The 23336-nt window shown below is 44.1% G+C and overlaps 1 long non-coding RNA gene across 1 annotated transcript; it reads right to left on the minus strand.

The window, feature by feature from the left end:
• Positions 1 to 901: 901 nt before the first annotated feature.
• LOC139179000 (uncharacterized) lies at positions 902 to 22981 on the minus strand. Its single transcript, XR_011563432.1, has 3 exons — positions 22762 to 22981; positions 8990 to 9067; positions 902 to 6138 (listed from the first exon to the last, which is right to left on the minus strand). It is a non-coding gene; the product is annotated as an uncharacterized lncRNA (long non-coding RNA).
• Between the last annotated feature and the right edge of the window lie 355 nt (positions 22982 to 23336).

The raw sequence follows: 23336 nt of genomic DNA on the forward strand, positions 1-23336 counted from the left end.
TTTGGCTAAAGTTTAACAAAAGGCAGACTGAGGACACGGGGTGGGGGCTGGGATAGGGAAGAACCCTGTTTTACAATGAGCATGTAATGAAGCTCAAGGTCTACCGTAAGTTGAATCTTGCCGCCATCTTGGTCCTAACAGGTTCTAACCAGATTCTGTCATAGCCTTAGTAGCTATGGCATTCTTTTAAAGGTTGTGCCCCGCCCCCTTCCCTACAGTCTCAACTATAGTATACGTTTGATGAGAAACTAAGGGCAATTTTAAGTCTTAGATAAAATAATATTTATCTTAATCCAGTGCCTAGCACCAAGTAATCACTTAGCAAACAACAGTTGTTTGTTGTATGATGATTTTATCAGAATTGATTTGTATAAGTAGCCTGACCTACTTGGAATTTGGAGATTTCCTTTGATATTGGACGAACAAAGGGGAAATATATCTTCTTTCTGAGAGGTTAGTCATAGGAGGTTTTCTGGGAGCTGACTGGATATATAGAATTTCTGGAAGAAATTTTAAGGTTTCCAGAGTCTCGATCCAGAAGATAAAATTTTAGTATGAGATTATTTTAACCAAAAATGCAAAGATAGCTTAATATTTTAAAATATATACAAATTTATCATATCTGTAAGCCAAAGGAGATAAACCACAGGATCATCTAGATTATTGATAGCTAATAAAACTGAACAATATTATAAGTATACAAAAAAAAATTCTTGGAACCTATAAATAAAAAGACATTTTTAAAAATCATGCTAAAGAATCAACAACCCAGATAATATATACTGAAACATTCCTACGATTACATAAATTTCCCACTATAGCCACTATCATTAACTATTATTTACATTTCCTAGACAAACATATCCAAAACAATAAGATAATATAAAATTAAAGAACTTGAATGTATATTGGTTATACAGGAAAGGATGAAAAAATCAAAGTATTCTTACTTACAGCCTTGATTATATGCCTAGAAAATTGAAGAGTATCAACTGTAAAACTAAATGCAGATATGTGGACAATTGCAAAATAATATATAAAAGCAATAGATTTTCTATCAGCAACAACCTGTTGGAAAATATAATTCAGAAAATTCTTATTCACAGTAGTGATATATAAAATACGTAAGAAACATACTCAAGATAAAGGCAGCCATTCACATCCCTGGAAAGAAGGTTAAATATTTTTGAAGGACCATAAACATTAATATGAATACCCCAAGTACTTGAATGTGAATCCTCAATGTTGTAAATACATCAATTTCCCCCAAGTTATCTTTGAATATAAGATAACTACAATAGTAAGAGGACTTTTAATGTAATAAATTTTCAAGAGATTTTGAGGGGAAAAAAAAAAGAAGAAATGAAAGGGTGTCATTCACTAGGTGTTAAAATACACTGGCAAGACCTGATAGTTAAAATCAAGTCTTGTTGGTACCAAACCGCTTAACCAATGAAGCTGACTAAAGCCCACAAAGAGATCTAAGTTGTATGTAAAAATTTGGTATATTGGGACTTCCCTGGTTGCCCAATGGTTAAGAATCCACCCTGCAATGCAGGGGACACAGGTTCAATTCCTGGTCTGGGAAGATCCTATATGCTGCAGGGCAACTAAGTCCATGTGACACAATCACCGAGCCTGTGCTCTAGAGCCAGCAAGACACAACTCCTGAACCTACACACCCTAGAGCCTTTGCTTCCCAGCAAGAGAAGTCATCGCAGTGAAAAGCCCGCACAACGCAACTAGAGAGTAGGCCCCACTCAGGGCAACTAGAGTAGGCCCGTGCAGCAGTGAAGACCCAGTTCGGTCAATAAATTAATTAATTAATTAAAAATTTTAAAAGTAGAATTTGATATATAAAAATTTATAAATGGAAACCTCAGTTAAAATAGTCAAGAGGCCAGAAGGGGGAGCTCTCATACCCCATGACAATAGCAAAACCCAACAGGAAGAAGAAAGACTTCCTCTTCTTCCTGGCAAGAGTTCAGCCAATGAGAGGCTGTCACAACTCAGCCAATGTCAAAAGCCACTAAACTCTGAACTCTCCATTTCTCCAGTGGACTCTCTATTTACTACAGCCCCCCCAACTTCCTTTTCCCCTTTTAAAAAGAGTTTTCCTCTCCTTCCTGCTCAAGGACTTGCATTCGGCTTGCTGTGGTCACAGGCTCTGAATTGCAATTTTTTGCTGATCCAGAGTAAACTTACCTTTGCTAGGGAAGTAATTGGCAGTTTATTTGTTTTAGGTCAACAGGTATATGGTAAAATATACATTTCAAACTAGTGGGAAAAGACAATTTTATTATATTACATAAATGGTATTTTGTTTCTAACCATATGAAATACATCAACGATTAGGATTTTCTCTCTATACTCAAAATCAATTCCATATGAATGTTAATGTGGAAAATGAAAATGTGGAATTGTATAAGGGAGGAAGCCAACTCTATTATACGCTTCCTGGGTTAATCTTTAATCTTGTTCCATCCCTAAGAGAAGGCAAAGAATAAGTAAACTGTGACATTCTTTCATGTTTGTATCTTGACATAGTCCTCAGCTTCCCTCATCTTTTGGAATACTAGTTCCCTTACAATGGCTGGACTTTTATTACATCCAGTTTCAATTCCTACAATAACTGAAAGCTTGGATCCTATGCTTCAACCACTTGCACTTGATTGATTTCTTTTCATAATGCATTTGCTAAACACTCAAGTTTTTGTGATAGACTTCTCAAAATATGTCAGCATCTCTCATCTCTATTTTATAATGGAGTCATACCACAGTAGCTGCGGGGCATTGGTTCTAGTACCCACAAGGGGTCCCAAAATCTGATGAGGCTTAAGTCCTGTAGCCAGCTGTCTGTATTTGCCAGTTCTACATCCACAGATTCAACCAACCTCTGGGGGTAGACATATCATGTGATCCACAGTTGGTTGAATCTGCGGATGCAGAAACTGAAGTTATGGAGGGCCAGCTATATTACTATACAGCCTATGTGTGTGCTAAGTCACTTCAGTTGTATCCGACTCTTTTCGACTTCATAGACTACTGTAGCCCACCAGGCTACTCTGTCCATGGGATTCTCCAGGTAAGAGTACTGGAGTGGGTTGCCACTTCCTTCTCCAGGGGATCTTCCCAACCCAGGGATTGAACCTGGAGTCTCCTGCATTGCAGGCAGATTCTTTACTGTTTGAGCTAAGGTTGGGGACACCGATGGAATAGTGTCCAAAAACCAGAGGAAGAGTTTTATGTGCTCTGACATGGAAAGATACCCAGAGGAGGTAGTTAAATTTTTAAAAAAGAAGGAGCAGGCTATATATAATATGCTTTTTTGTGTAAGAAAGAATAAAACAGGGCTTTCTTGGTGGCTCAGTGGTAAAGAATCTTTCTTCCAGTGTAGGAGACACAGGTTTGAACCCTGGTCCGGGAGGATCCCACGTGCTTCGGAGCCTGTGCTCCACAACTACTGAGCCTGTGCTCTAGAGCCCGTGAGCCACAACTGCTGAACCAGTAGGCCACAAGTATTGAAGCCCGCACACCCTAGAGTCTGCTCCACAGCAAGAGAAGCCACCGCTATGAGAAGCCCACACACCACAACTAGAGTAGCCCCTAGAGAAAAGCCTGGGCAGCAACAAAGCCCCAGCACAGCCAAAAGTAAGTATTTTAAAAAAGGAAGAAAGAAAAAAAGTACATTTGCACAAAGAAACTTTGGAAGGGTAAAAAAGTCACTATTATATTAAAAATGGTTACTTACGGGGCAAAGTGACAGAAAACAGAGAGAAAGACCTAAATGAGAGTGATATTTCTCATGTACCTTTTGATATGTGTTTCATTTTAAACTACATAAATGTAATCTCTTTAAAAGATTGGAAATGTAAAAACTCCATACATGATTTGTTAAAATCAAAGAATCCAGAGACCAGATGTTCAGTAAGTGAAAAGCAAAGGACATGCATCAAAAATATTTGGGTTTTACTTTTCTGAGCAAGCCCTCCTCTGTTTCCATGCCCTTTTTATTTAAATAATTAAATAAATCCAAATCTTGGAGATGTTTCACGAAAATCCTGCCAAGGAAAATACCAAGAATTCAATGGCCAGAGGAGCCCTCAATGCAATAAAGGAAAAGCCATGAAATGTTCCAGATGGCTTGAGAAGCATGTTACATTTATCATTCTTGGTTACAAAGTGTGCATGAAATATCACATTCCTCATTTTTTTCTCAATTAAATGGAATCTGTTCTGTGTCCCAAACTGCCAGACTGCAAGGAAATTCAACCCTAGTCATTAGTGGGGCTCCCTCCTCCCTTCAGGAGACTGTAAAACATCAGGGGTTTAAGCAGTGCCAGAAGAGCTGAGAGCAAGTCCCTGGACTTGCTAACTGGGGTAGCTGGCAGCTCAGGCTGCTGCAACAAAATACCACAGACAAGGTGGCTTAAAGAACACTCCTCTCTTTCTCACAGTTCTAGAGGCTGGGAGTCCAGGTGCTGGAAGCTTCAGTGTCTGGTAAGAGTTCTCTTCCTGGTTTGCAGATGGCCACGTTCTCACTGTGTCCTCACATGACATGGTGTTAAGGGGAGGCGTGCTCTGATCACTTCCTCTTTTTATATGGGCTCCACCCTCATGACCTCATCTAGACCTGATTACCTCCCACCCATTACAACACCATCACACTGGGGATAGGGCTTTAACACAGGACTCTGGGGATGACACAAACATTCAGTCCATAGCAGCAGCCATTGTTTCTGTTGTTCTCTCTGATTTCAGAGGTTGCTGTCAACCCTGGAGCCCCCTGTGTCAGGCCCAGCATTGCCCCTTACAGATGCCCGTATCACTGACTGCAGAGTCTCCCCTGGGGACCTTGGCCTCTGTGCTCCAGCCTGGGAGAAACCATTTCTGTCCTCTCTGAGCATTCCCCAGCTATGGTCCAGTCTGGGTGTGCTCTGGGCACAATTAGGGATCTAGGACTCCACTACTCATTTCGGGGAGGGCACCACTCTTCCAGATCCCAGAGATTCTCAGCCTCTGCTGCTCAGCACATACCCACAGCCCACTTCTGTCTCTCTCAGCCTAGGTGTTTGCACATAATCCAAATGCCAACACCCACCCACTCTCTCTATACCCAAAACAGAGGCTCAGAATTGAGAGCAAAAGCTTCATAACTTTCTCAGTGGGGGAAACATACATAGCGCAATAAGAACAGAACAAAAAATAATTTCACAATAAATTATTCTGCCACAAGCCTGGCAACAAAAAGAATTCTAATGGAATGAAGGGTTGGCAAGTTCTGTAGTATCCACATTGGCAAAGTGAGTCAAGGAGATGGATTCTTACAGAACCAAGGACGTGGAAGCTCTGGTCCAGATAGCAATTCAGATGTTTCAGCTACCTATTGTTGCATAACTGCTCCAAACCTAGTGACTTAAAACAGCCTCGCTCATGATTTTACCTGTCATTTCAGCAATTCTACTCCTATCAATGTGGACTGGGATCACTCTCAGTTGGCAGATGGCCCAGTCCAAAGTGTTCAAGACAGCTTCCCTCACAGTTCTGTCTCCTTGAGGGGACAACTGAGCTCTTCTGGTGTGACCATGGTGCTGGGCATGGCTGCTCCAGCATGCAGCCTCAGGGAGTCTGAACTTCCTGCGTGGTGGCTTGGGCTCCCAGAGAGTGTTCCAAGAGACCAGAAATGGAGGTTGCCTAGGTCTAGAAAGTGGCTCAGCATCGCCTCCACCAACTTCTGTTGATCAAAAAGTCCTAGAACCCACTCAAATTCAAGAAGACCCCATTTCTCAATGGGAGAAGTGGCCAAAAGCATTTGTGGCCATCTTTAATTGCCAGCAGTGGATAGAATTAGTCCCCTTCCTCCAGGTGAATCCAGGTGAGTTAAGACTTGCCTGCAGCAATGAAACTGGGGGAGTTGAAGACGATACCAGGAGACCAGGAAATGATATCAAGGAGACCTCCAGCTTAATCAACAGTGTCTGCCTGCTTGATGTGAGTAGCCCACCGGTCATGCTGCTGGATTTACAGATGCTGATGCTCATATACTGGACGTCCGGCTAGTATTTTATGAAGGAGGAAGCAAATTGCAGGCTCACAGTAACACAAACCCCATTTTATCCATTTTAGTTTTCTCAGGAGCTGAAAAATGCATGAGATCAATTCAGGATGCCATTAAACAGTTGGTCAAATATATATATATATATATTGATTCACAGAAGATGTCAAAAATGAAGAGTAAAAGTCCTTCACGATTTAAATTCTGCGCTGCCTCCCCTCCTCTTGATGAGATGGGAGCAAAGATCCTGTGAAGAGGGCTTGGAGCACAATGGGTACTGAAATAATAGAAAAGTGTTCCCACCTCCTCACTCCATTCTGGAGTCTCATGTTTTTGCAGTTAAATTAAAAAAAAAATGTTTTACACAAATATAACATCTGCATAGAAAGGCACACAAATCCCAGTGAACTTTCACACACCGAGCAAGCACATCTATGCAACCAGCACCTAGACTAAGGAATAGAACATTCCCCAAATGCCAGGGGCCTCCCTCACGCCTCCTTTTAGTCACTCCCCTCCCCCGAGGGTCACCATTCTTCTGGCCTCTACAATTTCGTCTGGACTTGAGCTTTTTATAAATCGAATCATACACTATGTGCCCTTTCGGATCTGGCTTCTTCCATTTGATTTTTTGTCTGCAGATTCACTGCTTTGTCACATGGGGCTATAGGATGATATGTTGTCTTCACTGAGAAGTATCCACTGCACAAATCTGCTACAACTTTCCTTCCCACGCTCCCTGGGGGACACGGCACTCTTGTGTGGGGAGCCGCTCTCCTGCCTCTAGCTGGGGACAAGGGCTCTGCTGTGAGGCAGCTGAGGTTCTGCCCTGTGGGCAGCTCCACATGCTGCTTCCTCCTCAGCGACTGCAGGCTCCAAGAAGCCAGACTGAGGTCTCCCTGCTGTTACAGACCTTTCTGCCATCTCTGCCCCTTTCCCAGGGCTCAGCCCAAAGACCCTCATCCTCTAGGACCCACAATGTCCACAGCCTCATAGAATCCCCTCACTCTCACTCCAAGGGAATCCCTTCCCTTTGGGAGTGGGGGGGCGGGTGGCTCTTAGTCTCTGAGTGCTGGGCTTATGTCCTGAATCCATTCATTTCCCTCAGGGGGACTAGTGTTTGAAACATAGGAGCCAGAGAGGATCAGCAGGCCCTACCTTCTGCCTCCTCTCTCCATCTCAATCTCTCCCTCCTCCTACCATCTCTTACCTACAACATGGGCAGGACTATGTTGGACATGGTTCTTTTTCTAGAAGGGCCTGGCCTTTTCTCAGCCTGCACCAGAGAATAATAAGGCCCCCAAGACCCTGAAATTCCTTTAGACTTACTCGATGGCTTCTAACAGCACCACCCTTCAGTGTTGTGACCCAGCCAGGGAGTGTGAGGTGCTTTACAGGGAGCCAGAATCCCATTGTGACGTTCATGTTGGAAAGGTCCCTTGGCTCCATCTTGCCCTGCAGAGTCCTTCTTTTCAGCTCCCTCCCCAGTGACCCTCCTATACACCTGAAGCTGGGTCAGCCACTGCCCTCCTCAGATACAGCCACACTCTCTTCTCACCCAGGCAGATTCTTCCCTGAGCCTCCTTGAACCACTCGTGGCCCCACCTGCAGCCTCTAGAGCATCCAAAAAGAGCAGGAAGGATTTGCCAGCAGCCAGGGCTCTCCATCCTAGCAAAGCTGTCTGCTGGAGGGTCGTGCAGCAAATCTAGGCGCCCTCCCTACACTGATGTCCCTCTCCATCTGCTGCTGGGGCCACTATAGCTTCAGGATGACCTCAAGACCTTGGTTGCCAGGTGAGGTGGACAGGGGGCGGTGGGGCGGGGGGGTGGCATTTGGGGAGTGAAGGCACATGCAACCCCTCTTGTTTCTCTCCAAGCCCACACTGTGATGTGTGATTTCAACATTACATAACTACATCGAAGTAAGTTAGAACCTGAACCGTGGCAAGAGACGAGCTTGACTACACAAATTAGGAAAATGGAGGCACGATTCAATATAGTCATCATGTAGAAACTCAGGTGCGCGCACCAGCACATCTAAGATGTGGAAAGGGCTCCCTCTGGTGGCCCTCCCAGAGGTTCCCCGCTGCAAGTCCCGGCTCAGGCCCAAAGCCCAAGCCCAGCAACCTGCAGACTAGCCACAAGGCCAAGTTATGACTCCTGATATTCTCTGTCCTGAGATGACACCCAGTTCCAGGAAGAACGTGTTTCTGGGGCAGACTTGCACAGGCATCTCAAGAGACAGTCTGGCAAGGCAGAGAGCCCTGTGTGTCTGGTACTGGGGGAGCCTGCCCCGTATCTGCACCTCTGTCAGCCCCACTGGGCCTGATTGTAGGCCAAGTGGCAGAAAGGGAGCCAGGGCCTCTGGGTGGAGCAGAGGCTGCTGCTCCCTGCCCCTGAATTCATAGCCATGAGGGCCCTCAAGCTGAAGATCTGGTTCTGTTTATGCTGCAAAAGAGGCACCACTTTGTATGCAGCTCTGTGTTTCAATCACCCTGCCTATGGCACGAGAAATATTCTGGCGCAGCAGGAGAGGGGGACGGACCCGGGCCATGGATGTGCCCTGCCTCCAGTGTGGAATGTTGGACAATTTACTTGAGGGGTCCTAAGGACATGGTGCACAGTGCCTCAGGTACATCCTGGCTGCTGTATACACCATTATTTTCTGCAGGAATCCCTCAGATTCTAAACTTCCGGTTGTCCATCTAGGAACCATGTCAAGCCACCAATGTTCACTCTGCTATACTCCCTGGTGCTGGATCTAGCCTGGCTGGAGACCCCTGGTGACATGTTGGCATTGAACTTCCAAGGAGAAACCTTCCTGCTGTTTCAGAAGAGCAACCCCAGGGCTCCACTGATGCGTCCTCACATTGGGTGGGGGGACAGCACCATTTCCTCCTCTCTCATGTCAGATTACTGCTGTAAAGCTTCCTACCTCATCCAGACTGGAGAAAGCGGCCAGGACATGATTGGAGGAACTTGTGAGACAGGCTCCTTAACTCATAACAGAGAGCTACAATGAAAAAATAAGAGAGAGAAAGCAACAATAAATGCTTGTACATAAAGACACAGACACACGAGTGAGACAGAATAGAGAACCCAAGGCTTCCAGTACAAAGCAATGGTGATAAACTGTAAGATAAAATTAAAAATCCATTTTTAACAAGGGGAGACTATCTTCATTGGTATTCCCAGAATTGAATATAAAAGTGCAAAAGATGAACAAGGCTGATGCTGTAACTTTTTGGAGTCTGGATACAGTCAAGGGCAGCTGGCAATTCAAGTCCTGTCAAGTGATGACAAAGAATTGAATTGCCCACTTGAGCTGGGGGACCAGAGTAGTCAATTCATATCAAAAATTCAGGAACTGTGATTGGTCTCTTCCCATCATCTCCAAAAAAAAAAATAGATTGAAATAAGTTGCTACTGACTTTGCCTGGGACTGTGCCCTACAGAGCATACAGTGCTGCACACGGCTGTAACCCAGCCTCTTTCGGCCGCGGGGCTGGACCTGAGTCATCGGCAGGTCAGGCCAGGGCAGGAGCCTTGGCTGCCATAGAAGACTTCACACTGGACAGGGCCCTGGGGTGGGCAACTGCTCGGTCACTGGACAAGGAGGAGCGAGGAACCGGAGAAGAAAGATGGAAAACCTGGAAATGACTTGGAAACTAAAATTCCACAATCCACAGAAACTAATACTAAGAAAAGCAACCAGCAGCATCAATACTCCAGAGGCAGAGTTACGCCAGATGAAGTGAAAAAAACAGAATGACCAGAAAGAGACTTCAGGATCCTCAAAGAGATGATTGAACATACAACGTTTATTAAACAAACAGCGATTAGGAGATAAAGACCAGCAGAAAGGTACCATCACAAAACGATAGAACAAAAAGTGTAATTCAATAAATGGTTTCAGAGAGAAGATTCTTTGGAAAATACATACAGGGGCTTCCTCAGCAGTCCAGCAGTTAAGACTTTACCTTCCAATGCAAGGGGTGGGAGTTCGAACCTTGGTTGGGGAGCTGAGATCTCACATGCTTCAAGGCCAAAAAAGAACCAAAACTTAAAAGAGAATACTGTAACAAATTAAAGACTTTAAAAATGGTTTGCATAATAGTCTGCATAAAAATGAAAAAGAAAGGATAGAAAATATGTATTAATACATATATAAACATCTAATATAAAAAATTTTCTATTATCCGAAAAGGATAGAATGTTCTAGACTGGCTGAAAGAAAAAAAAATGTACTGAGAATTCCCTGGTGGTCCAGTGGTTAGGACTCTGCTTTCACTGCCAAGGGCATGGCCCCAAAAAAAGTGGTAACAAGGAATAGGAATAGGAAAGGAATAGGCTGATAATTATTTTTTAATTTTATAGTTAATAGAAAAAAAATCAAGCAGGTTAGGAAAATATTGGCCACTCTGTAGCTAAGGGCACGGACTCTGAATCCAGGCTTCCTGGGTAGGGCCTTGGACAAGTTCCCTGACCTCTCCATTCTTCTGTTTCCTCCATAAAAATGACATTAATCGTTGTACTTGCCTCATGGTGGGTCGGGATTAACTGCGCTACTACATGAGAAATTCTTAGAACAGTAGCTGGCACACAGAAAACATTCAGTAGTTATTTCTGCTTTATATTATACCATGTAAAAAATTCAGACCCAATTCACAGCAGAGAAATCATAACTAGCAATTACAGGGAAAAGTTCAACTTCATTCATAATGAAAGAAAATTAAAATAGAATTCAAATTTTTACCTTTATATTGGGTAAAGACTGTTCAAATGACATAGAATATCCTTTCTCTAACCATGGCGGGTATCGTATCCTGAAAATATTCTTTGGTAAAAACATTGTGATTAGGGAATTTAGGACTTTATTCAAAGTTAGGAGTTTGGGAGATCAAAATTATCAGAAAACCTGTGTTTAAGAAGGTTTTACGCCACCTCACCATTAGGATGGCTACTATCAAAATAGAAAATAACAAGTGTTTGTGAGGATACGAAGCAATTAAAACACTTATGCACTGTTGGTAGGAATGTAAAGTCATGGAGCCGCTGTGGAAAACAGAGTAGTGGTTCCTTAAGAAATTAAAAACAGAATTACCATATGATCCAGCAATTCCACTTCTGGGGACATGCCCAAAATAACCAAAAGCAGAATTTCAAAGAGGTATTTATATGCCCACGTTCATAGCAGCGCTATTCACAACAGCTAAAAGGTGAAAGGTGAAAGCAATCCAAGTGTCCATCAGTGAATAAATGAGTAAACAAAACATGGTCTACACATATGATGGAATATTACTCAACTTTAAAAGAAAACAACTACTGAGCCTGTGCTCTAGAGCCCATGCTCGGCAACAAAAGCAGCTCCACAATGAGAAGCCCACTCATTGCAACTAGAGAGCAGCCCCCACTGGACACAACCAGAGAAAGCCCCTGGGTGTAGCGGGGAGACCCGCCACAGCCAAAATAAGTAATTAAAAATAATAAAGGAAGAAAGAAATGGAAGTCCTAACACATGCTACGACGTGGATGAACCTTGAGGATATTACTTTCAGTGAAATAAACCGGCCACAAAAAGACAAACATTGTAAGATTCCACTTACAAGAAGTAGTCACATTTGTAGAGACAGAAAGTAAGGTGGTGGTTTCCAGGGGCTAGAGGAAACGGGGAATGAGAAGTTGTTTCGTGGGTACAGAGCCTGTCATACGAGATGAAAAGAGTTCTGGAGAGGATGGTGGTGATGGGCCCACAGCAAAGCGCGATGTATTAGCCTGTTGAGCCGTGAACAGTAGGAGCTTGGAGTCAGAGATGATCTTTTTTTCTTAAATTGAAGTATAGTTGATTTACAATGTGCTGTCAATCTCTGTTGTACAGCAAAGTGACTCAGTTATACACATATAGACATTTTTTTATATTCGTTTCCATTATGGTTTATCACAGGATATTGATTAGAGTTCCCTGTGTTACACAGTCTGACCTTCTTGTTTATTAAGCCTTTCTTTTTTATATTCTTTTCCATTATGGTTTATCATAGGATATTGACATAGCTCCCTGTGCTGTACAGTAGAACCTTGTTTATACTCGGTAACAGACTTGATTCCTCCAGTTGTCTTTGGTAACATCTTTGACTTAGATGAAATTTCTGGCTTTAACACAAGGGTGTGTTTGCTCTGCCTTTTGTGCCATTTTATCAGATCATCAAGATCTTAGCAATCACCAGGGATCAATTTACATTTTTGCAGCGCGGTTATGCTGCTTTCTTTTGCTTTCTTCAGCAAACACTCAATGTTTTCCTTTATATAAGAAATGATTTAGGGTATTTTCCTGAAGGTTTGCCATTTTGACTTATTCCTCACATTCAGCAGTTTTCAAGAAAATCTGCTTTTGCTGGGAGCTGTGTCTCCATCCACACATCTGGACCCTGGATGTTTCCTGGGGTGTCAAAGCACCTCTCCTGGGATTTCCATGCTGTCCTTATGGGGCTAAAAACAAACTTAGGAAGCTCCTTGAAGGGAAATTCCCTGGCAGTCCAGTGGTTAGGACTAGGTGCTTTCACTGCTGGGGCCCAGGGTTCAATCCCTGGTTGGGGAACTAAGATTCCACATGATGCTCAGCACAGCCAAACTGAAAAAAAAAAAACAACAAAAAAAAACCTCCCTGAAGCTTGGAACTCTGCAGCATTTACTGTTTATTCCCAACCCCTACATAGTGCCTGGGATATGTATCAAATGAATGACGCCATCCATCTAAGATAAATATTAGAAAAAGTCCTTTAAAATTCCCCAGGGTCAAAAGTGTACAGAAACACAAAACAAACCCTGCATGTTTTTACTTTTCTCAGTTCCCTCTTGTCATAACCGCTCTCATTCCCCCTCGTCCTCCCACCTCCTCAGCCTCAAAGACCCACAGCAGACTCGGGCACCCCTTACCTCGGACTCCAAACCCCACAAGCACCAAGTCATACCCAGATGCAACCAGCAGGGACAGCCTAACCCTCAGGGATCAACTGAGGGAAGTCCTCAGACTCCCATAGGACTCAGCCTTCTCTTCACAGATGGGATTCATGTTTTAGTCCAATAATGTTAAGATTAGCACTAATTCCTCGTTGATCTCTTCACCCACTTGGAGATTCAATGGCTCAATAATGAGGCATTTATAGCAATGGGAAGTACATGTTGGATGCGGTATAGGCAACCCATTCTTGCTCTCAGGGGGCTTTCTACACACACACGCATGCGCGCACACACACATATGCACACATGCGTGCACACATGCACACGCACGCACATACACACACATGCACACACACACATGGGAGGGGAAGAAAATTCAGGAGGCCCATCTTAGGAATTTTAAGGTTAAGATGTCCTCATGGAGAGGAAACCATATCAAAATATCAACTTAGAATAGACACTTGGAATATGCTTTCTTGTGGACATTTTCAGCAATGATTATCTAATAGTGTTTTGTTGGGATTGTTTCGGGTGGCAGCCTTCCCCCTTCCTTAAAAAAATGCACTCAGTTTGCCCTCTGGTGGCCAAATAAATTAGAAACTACATGGTGAGCTGGAGCACGGCCTTTGCAGCTGCTGGAAAAAAAAGTATGCATGCGTCGTTTTAGAGTAATTCCCTTTTGTCTTCTACTTTCCTCCCATATTACCATTAGAATTATCATTCACTCTGTTAAATGGCAGGGTGTTGAACTTGATGGTGTCCAGATCACTGCAGGAAATGATAAGGAATTTTGCTCTTGGTAGGAGGGGAAGCTGGTTCCAACAAAGGGAAAAAGGACATGCTAGGAGTTAGTCCCTTTGCTGGCCAAATGTGTCGTTTCCAGATGATAGAGGAAGAGCAGAATCTTTTTAGTGCATCCAGCTTCTCAGTTAGAAGCATGGTGTTAGAATAGAAGAGGGTAGAAAAACGTGGTAAGCAGGATTCAGAAACAAACACCTAAGAAAGAACGTAAGAGAAAATATAGCTGTTCTAAATGTGTTCAAACTTGCTAGTCTGGATGGATTCCACTCCAGAGCTCTCAAAAAAAAAAAAAAAGGAATTAACTCTGAGTGTCACCAACACACTGCCAACAGTCTTTGAGGAATCACAGACAGGCAGAGAGAGGTTACAGAGAATACAACTGATTTCCTAAGATGGAAAAGAAGATGAATGTTAAAAACTACTCGTAAGTGACCTTGAAAATGACCTTTGAGTCATTTAGGGGAAAATCCCCAAATGAGATACAAAAAGGTGTTTTGTGAGCCTTTAGGAGAAGCAAACGAGGCTGCTAGGGCCTCATGGGGGCTCAGCGAGGGCAGGTGATGCTAGACTGTCCTCACATCATGTTCTCTTGTCAGGATTATAGACCGATAGAATGAGGGCAGTGTAACAGACCACAGTCTGCATATGATTAAGGTTATCTCATGACATCTCAAATCACATCCTTCTGGAATAGGCAATTGTACAGTTAGGAGAAATTGGAGCTGATAAAGTGATAGTAACCCAAGGTAAAGAACCTTCCTGCCAATGCAGGAGACAAGAGATGTGGGTTCAATCCCTGTGTCCGAAAGATCCCCTGGAGAAGGAAATGGGAACCCATTCCAATATTCTTGCCTGGAAAATTCCTTGGATAAAGGAACCCGGAGGGCTACAGTCCATGGGGTTGCAAAGAGTCAGATATGACTGAGCACACACAGCACTACCTAAGGTGCTGGAAGGTTCTCACCACAATCCTGCCCTGTTCAATATTTGTGTCATGTCTTGTGTGTTATGTAAAACACAAAAGTGTGTGTTTAGCAAATATGTGGATGGAGCAGAGTTTTAAGACATAGAAAACTCATTGGACTTCAGAATCAGTACCCAAAATCCATCTGAACAGGCCAAACAGATTCTCATGGGATGAAGTGGATCGTTCCTCTCTGTCCCAGATGCCATTCTCTTGTTTAATGAGTTTTGCCCAAGGTTTTTCCTCTGTTTACAGCTGTGCTAAAATCTGCCTCCCCCAGATCCTCTCTCACTGTGGGGGAAGGCATCTCATCCACTTTAACCTCAAGGATTCCTCCTTTTATCTCTCCAGTACAGAGTCATCACCCAGTGCTGAAACGAAAGTCATTGGCAGTGTGTTCCTTGACCAACTCCCAAATGCTCAACATCAACTCATCAGCATGTCCTCAGCCTCAGTCTCAGGGACTGGGCAACATGTCCCTCTTATTCTGGGCCAATCACTTTTTAGCCTTAAAGTCCATGCTCCCTCTTCTCCCCAAGACCTTGCTCGGTCAGCCCTCCTGTCTCTTGCCAGTGTCTTCAGGCAATTCTTCTCCCCTGGATCCTTCCTACTCTTAAGACAAGTGAACAGAAAGGGGAAAAAAGAAACCTTCATTTTTGCTTTTACTCGCTTCTTTTACCTTCCCTTGTTTCCATCATGCTCTGTGGGCAGTTGGACTCTCCGGAAACAGAAGCCAAGGTGGAGTTTGGGATGCAAGATGTCATTTAAGGAGCAATACCAGTGAAAGCAGAACAGGGCAGAGGGAGGAGAGAAACCAAGCTTCGGTCCCAGCAATGCTTCCTCAGTAACTTGGTGGAGTGCTTGGAGCAGGTATTCCCAATTAGAGCAAACCAAAATAGGCTGAAACAGCCAGGCCTTTCCGCCCCGGGCCTGCTCAGTCACCACGTGGGGCTGCTGGAAGAAGGAGGAGACTAGGAGCAGACAGTTAGTGACCTCTATGTCTGCCACGCTCTCCTTATTTCTTGGTCCTCTCGGCACCTGGAAAATTCACCTTCTGTCTCCACTTTTGTTCCCCTCATCTCACCCTTGGCCCCACTCCAAATCCAATGGACACATTTTGATTCTTACAGCAGTAAGTCTGTGCTGCATATACTGGAGCTGATTCTCTCTCTCTTTTTCCCTCCCTCCTCAGTCTCGACTCCCTTGGCTTCCATAACTCCCTCCCTCATTTCTTCCTAGAATCTCTGCCGTCCCTTCCTGGCCTCCTCTGGGGTCTTGTCCTCCTCTCACTGTCTGGGTGTTGGGACTCCATCCTCAGTCCACCCTCCTCCTCTCACCCTCCCAGGGTGACCTTGTCTACTATCAGCTCTTTAATTCCAATTTACATGCCAGTGACTCAAATCTACTCTCCAACCTGTTGTCTCTCTCCCACTGGTCCCATCCGGAGCTAACACTGTCAGAACAGGGAGGTCCTGCTTCTCCTTTCCTACTGTGTTCCCACCCTGGAGAAAGCTTTTTTTTCCAGTGCAAGCATTGGGGGATCCTTTGAACCTGCTCCATCACATTCCTTTTCTAGACAGCTAACCCTGGTCAGTCCTGTTTGGGCATGTGTATGAAACTACTTTGAACAATATCAAGAATTCTACATATGGAGACTTGCATCACTGATATATAAATAGCTGATGCTGGGTGCAGAAACTAAAAAAAAAAAAATCATTTCTTCCCTGACCACACCCAGGACTTACCTAATCAGGTGTGAACCTCTGACTCAACAGGTCCCTAGAAAAGAGTTATTCAGAATTTATTACAGGAAATGAGAGGTGGTAGTGATTTATTTTATAGCTTGTTTTTCTCCTGAAGAAAAGAGTTCTGTGAGCAGGTGATTTCTAGCCAAACCTTTTACTTCCTGTCCTATATCTGAGTGGCAGGGATTTCCCTGGTGGAGCAGTGGTAAAGAATCTGCTTGCCAATGCAAGAGGCACAAAAGACATGGGTTTGATCCCTGGGTCAGGAAGATCCCCTGGAGTAGGAAATGGTAACCCACTCCAGTATTCTTGCCTGGAGAATCGCATGGACTAAGGAGCCTGGCAGACTACAGTCCATGGGGCGGCAAAGAGTTGGACATGACTGAGCTACTGAGCATGCACACACTTGTGTGGCAGAGGTATACATAGGAGACCTTTCTCAAGAAAAAGCGGGAAATGGTCTCTTCTTTCTTTCAATGTATCATGCTTGCGGTATGTCTGTCCTTTCTTCCCAAACTGGAACTTCCGGCTGAACTTAGCGAAACTTCTCAAGCAAGTATACTGTGCCAAGGGCAGGCCTCTGTACAAGACAATTCCTGCCTTAAGGAATCTGAAGGGTGGTGTAGGCAATAAGTCTAATGCAAGCACATGCCAGTTTGCTGATGATCTCAGAAGACATGGAAACTAAGGGCTATGGGGTTCCAGAGAACGGAAGCGTCTCTATCCAAGTGGCCTCATAAAGGCATCCAAGACAGACCTTGAAGGAGAGATCACATTTTGGGAGTGAGCACATAACAGAAATAAGCAAGAAAAAATGATGACATCCGGGAATAGGTAGAAAACAGTGACAAATGGCAAAAGGCTATTAGAAGAATACCTTCCGAGAATTGCAAGATAAACAATAGTAAGGAGGTTGTCTCAACTTGTCTCATGTTGTAGTTTAGTGACTCTTTTGCAGCCTCATGTACTGTAGCCCACTAGGCTCCTCTGTCCATGGGATTTTCCCAGCAAGAATACTAGAGTGGGTTGCCATTTCCTTCTCCAGGGGATCTTCCCAACTCAGGGATCGAACCTGCGTCTCCTGCTTTGGCAAGCAGATTCTTTACCACTGAACCACCAGGGAAGCAAGTTGTCTCATATCTAAGGCCCAAAACTGAGACTATAGACATACCCTGGGAGATAGAGAGAGGTAAGGTCATGGGAGGACAATTATGAAAATATTGTTATTAAAAGAGGTGAACAGGAGAGGCAAAACCACTGTCCATTACCCTTCATAGGTCCCCACTCAGCCCAACCTCTTTGGAACTTCCCTTTCTCACCGTCTTGGGTTTATGGGTGTAAATGGCTCCACCTCCATTGAGCTCCCCAAGGAGGACAGCGCTCACTAAGCAAGAGATCACTGCTGTATCACCCTGTCTCTCCTGGTTTGGAAGAACGTTGTCCGTAGTACCGCCCCAGGCCCACCTATTCCATGTGTAACTCAATGAGAATACTCTAGTTCTCGATCTATCTTTTTTAAATCTATCTGGCTGTGTTGGGTCTTAGTTGCCGCAACTGAGCTCCAGAGCATGTGGGCTCAGTAGTTGTGGCACAGGGGCTCAGTTGCTCCTAGGCATATGGGATCTAAGTTCCCCAATCAGGGATCAAACCCATGTCCCCTACATTGCAAGGTGGATTCTTAACCCCTGAACCACCAGGGAAGTCCCTAGTTCTCAATCTTGAATGAAGGATGTGAAACTTCACGAAGGCAGAATGATCCGGGCCTGGCCACCTCCCAAGGTGAACTTGGCAGCAAATGTTCCCAACTCCCTTTGGAAAGACCCTGAAAAAACTGCAGAGGGAGGAATACTGATAGTGATTATAATTGCTAATGAGGTTGGGGCTTTTAACACACTAGGCCGGTTAAGTAGTTACCAATTCCTCAGTTATAGAGCAGGAAACTGAAACTTAAAAATGCTATGTGGAGGACTTCCCTGGTGGTCCAGTGATTAAGAATTCACTTGCCAATGCAGGGAACATGGGTTCAATCCCTGGTTTGAAAAGATTACATATGCCATGGGGCAACTAAGACCCTACATCACAACTAGGGAAAGTGTGTGGCAAGGAAGAGCCAAGGAAGCCAGTTTTTTTTTAATGCTATGTCCTATTCCCCTACAGAGAAGCAGAGTCTGAGTCTGTTTTCCCAGGGGCCTTGGCAGCTCCTGAGGGAGTTGGTAACTTGGGCATCTCTTGAATATATTTATGGATTTTGCATCTGGGAAGCATCACTGAAAGGCAGGAACACATCAGACACTGTTTACTCTAGCTCCAAACAAAACTACGTAGCGAGAGGGTATCCTGGTTAAAGTTATATTCGGCTTAATCAAATAGGAGTTTATTTTTCTTATAAAATATTCAAGGAGACTGGAACAGACAGTCCAAAGCTGATGCAGCTGCTCAAAGAAGTTACCAAGAGAAAAATTAATGACCCAATCAAAAAATGGACCAAAGAACTAAACAGAAATTTCTCCAAAGAAGACATACAGATGGTTAACAAATACATGAAAAGATGTTCAACATCACTCATTATCAGTTCAGTTCAGTTCAGTCGCTCAGTCGTGTTCTCTTTGCTACCCCATGGACTGCAGTACACCAGGCTTCTCAGTTGTCCATCACCAACTCCCAGAGCTTACTCAAACTCATGTCCATTGAGTCAGTGATGCCATCAAACCATCTCATTCTCTGTCATCCCCTTCTCCTCCCGCCTTCAATCTTACCCAGCATCAGGGTCTTTTCCAATGAGTCAGTTCTTCACATCAGGTGGCCAAAGTATTGGAGTTTCAGCTTCAGCATCAGTCCTTCCAATGAATATTCAGGACTGATTTCCTTGAGGATGGACTGGTTGGATCTCCTTGCAGTCCAAGGGACTCTCAAGAGTCTTCTCCAACACCACAGTTCAAAAGCATCAATGCTTCGGCACTCAGCTTTCTTTATAGTCCAACTCTCATATCCATACATGACAATGGGAAAACCATAGCTTTAAGTAGATGGACCTTTGTTGGCAAAGTAATATCTCTGCCTTTTAATATGCTGTCTATGTTTGTCATAACTTTTCTTCCAAGAAGCAAGCGTCTTTTAACTTCATGGCTGCAGTGACCATCTGCAGCAATTTTGGAGCCCAAAAAAGTAAAGTCTGTCACTGTTTCCATTGTTTCCCCATCTATTTGCTATGAAGTGATGGGACCAGATGCCATGATCTTAGTTTTCTGAATGTTGAATTTCAAACCAACCTTTCATTCTTCTCTTTCACTTTCATCAAGAGGCTCTTTAGTTCTTCTCTTTCTGCCATAAGTGTGGTGTCATCTGCATATCTGAGGTTATTGATATTTCTCCTGGCAATCTTGATTCCAGCTTGTGCTTCATCCAGCCCAGCATTTTGCATGATGTACTCTGCATATAAGTTAAATAAGCAGGGTGACAATATACAGCCTTGATGTACTCCTTTCCTGATTTGGAACCAGTCTGTTGTTCCATGTCCAGTTCTAGCTGTTGCTTCTTGACCTGCATACAGATTTCTCAGGAGGCAGGTCAGGTGGTCTAGTATTCCCATCTCTTTAAGAATTTTCCACAGTTTGCTGTGATCCACACAGTCAAAGGCTTTGACATAGTCAATAAAGCAGAAATTTTTCTGGAATTCTCTTGCTTTTTCGATGATCCAATGGATGTTGGCAATTTGATCTCTGGTTCCTCTGCCTTTTCTAAATCCAGCTTGAACATCTAGAAGGTCACGGTTCACCTACTGTTGAAACCTGGCTTGGAGAATTTTGAGCATTACTTTGCTAGCATGTGACATGAGTGCAATTGTGCGGTAGTTTGAACATTCTTTGGCATTGCCTTTTTTTGTGATTGGAATGAAAATTCATTATTAGATAATCACTCATTATCAGAGAAATGCAAATCAAAACCACTATGAGGTACCATCTCACGCCAGTCAGAATGGCTGCCATTAAAAAGTCTACAAACAATAAATGTTGGAGAGGGTGTGGAGAAAAGGGGACCCTCTTACACTGTTGGTGGGAATGCAAACTAGTACAGCCCCTATGGAGAACAGTGTGGAGATTCCTTAAAAAACTGGAAATAGAACTGCCTTATGACCCAGCAATCCTATTCCTGGGCATACACACTGAGGAAACCAGAATTGAAAGAGACACATGTACCCCAGTGTTCATTGCAGCACTGTTTACAATAGTCAGGACATGGAAGCAACCTAGATGTCCACCGGCAGACAAATGAATAAGAAACTTATGGTACATATACACAGTGGAATATTACTCAGTTATAAAAAAGAACGCATTTGAGTCAGTTCTAATGAGGTGGATTAAACTAGAGCCTATTATACAGAGTGAAGTAAGTCAGAAAGAAAAACAGCAATACTCATGGCTGATTCATGTCAATGTATGGCAAAAACCACCACAATATTGTAAAGTAATTAGCCTCTAACTAAACAAATAAATTAATTAAAACCAAACAAACAAAAAAGAAAAATGTGAATACAGTATATTAACGCATATATATAGAATTTAGAAAGATAGTAACGATGACCCTATATGCAAGACAACAAAAGAGACACAGATGTAAAGAACAGACTTTTGGCCTTTGTGGGAAAAGGTGAGGGTGGGATGATTAGAGAATAGCACTGAAACATGTATATTACCATATGTGAAATAGATGACCAGTCCAAGTTTGATGCATGGAACTTGTGCACTGAGACAACCCAGAGGGATGGGATGGGGAGGGGAGTGAGAGGGGGGTTCAGGACGGGGAGACACATGTACACCCGTGGCTGAGTCATGTCAATGTATGGCAAAAATCACCACAATATTGTAAAGTAATTAGCCTTTAATTAAAGTAAATAATTTTTTTTTTTAAAGTCACCGAGAATCCATTCTCCTGCTACACGTCCCTCTGTCTATCTTTCTGCATCATGGGTGCAAGGTGGCTGCTCCACCCTCAGGCATCACCTCCACATTTCAGGCAGAAAGGAAGAGAAAAGGACAAAAGGCATGTCACACCTGAATCTACTTTAAAATTTTTTTTCCCTACCATTTAAAAAAAGTCAATCAGAGAAGCAACTAAATTCCTGAAAGCACATTTCTAATGATTTATTAGTCAAGTAGCCATGTGGCTACCCCTAGAAGCAAGGGAGTCTAAGGAAATGTTTTTAAGCATACTGACACCCAGGTAAAATTGAGGCCCCATTGCAGAAGGAGAGGAGGATAATGGAGTTTGAAGTGGCAATCAGCTCTGCCCACCACCATCACCCCCGCCCCGCCCCAGAGTATATCAAGATCCATGGGCAAATGAAGAGATGGAGGAGGCTGCTGAAAAAGGACATTCCGAGTAGGTGAGGAGGAGATCTTTTGAAGTAATTCCCCATTTAAGCTCCAGGCAACTGCATGACTTGTTCTGTGTTGCCGTGGGTGTCATGAGGATGACACGAGAGACTGAGTTGTTTCACTCGCCCCAGGCCTCTCAAAGTATTAGTAGAAAAGCAAGAACTCATGCCATTTCCCAGCTCCAAGCCTGGGTTCTTTCCACTGCCCTGCACTCACGCAAACCATGTTCCACAGACCCTTAGAGAGACAGGGAGGTGCCTGAAGGGGCTCTGATGAGTATCTAGGCAGGTACACCCTGGGCAGGGCTCCTCTCCTCCGCCCTCCTCACCCAGAGACTCTCCCCTTTCACATTTTTGTTATATAGAAAACTTCTCTCTGAGATTTAATTTGACACACAGGCTAATCTGTCATTTAAAAAATAAAACAGTCTGCTCCGTAACTATTAATATTCTGTACTCTCCTTATTCACTGAGCATTTTGAAAGCTGATTATTTCATACATTCACAAGTTCTCCAAGTTGGAAGGTGTGGCCCGTGCACACGGGGCTCCAGAAACAGCTCACCCCAGTTTGGTGCTAACATCAGCAGGTGTCACTCTCTAAAACAGAATTAAGATGAGGGAGGCTGAGGTCAGACACCCGCGAGGCGATTTGGAAATGAGCTGTGAGCTAGACTGGGATATTCCTTGACCTCCAGTGGAGCACAGCACAGGCGGCACCCCATGTGAGCTCGGCTGCATTTTGCTGAGGGCAGCGTCCAACACTGACTCAGTAGAGGAAAGAGGGGAGAGAAGGGGTGAGCGGTGGACAGTGACAACTCACCCATCTCTCTGGCTTTCAGAACAAGCAGGGGCAAAATCTACTGACCTTGGTACAGGAGAGGAGGCTGCAGCCAGCCCACAGGGAGACTTTGGGTACATTTTAAAGACTCCTCCTCAATAGGAAAGGGCCCTTCCTCTGGGCACAGGCAGCTGATAAGCATACACCCATGGCAATGAAGGGCACATTTGGCATAAACCAGAAAAAGGGACCCTTCTGGGCAAGCAGCCCAAGCCCTGTGCCAGGGTGAGAGACCAAGAGAGCAGAGCCCAGGCTGGAATTCAGCCCTCCTCATCACCTTTGTGAGCTCACAGGCTGGGACCCCCAACTCTGTGCACACCTCCAGTTCCCTATTGGGGTGCACATGCCTGCCTTTTGCACGGCAAAGAGTTTTCAGTTTCCAACAACATCCCCCTAGGAAAGGAGAATGGAGGGGCTAACACCCTCCTCTTTTTTGTGACGTGTGGACACAGGTTTGTGCACTCACACGTGCACACTTGTACGCACATACCCAGCCAGGGACCTGTAGGGCAGAGCTTAAGCCGCCGAATGTTTCAAAAGAATAAGTGAAAGTGAACGTCTCTGAGTCGGGTCTGACTCTTTGTGACCCCACGGACTACACA

The sequence above is a fragment of the Bos indicus genome, chromosome 23, assembly GCF_029378745.1.
Source record: "Bos indicus isolate NIAB-ARS_2022 breed Sahiwal x Tharparkar chromosome 23, NIAB-ARS_B.indTharparkar_mat_pri_1.0, whole genome shotgun sequence".
Classification (NCBI taxonomy): Eukaryota; Metazoa; Chordata; class Mammalia; order Artiodactyla; family Bovidae; genus Bos; species Bos indicus.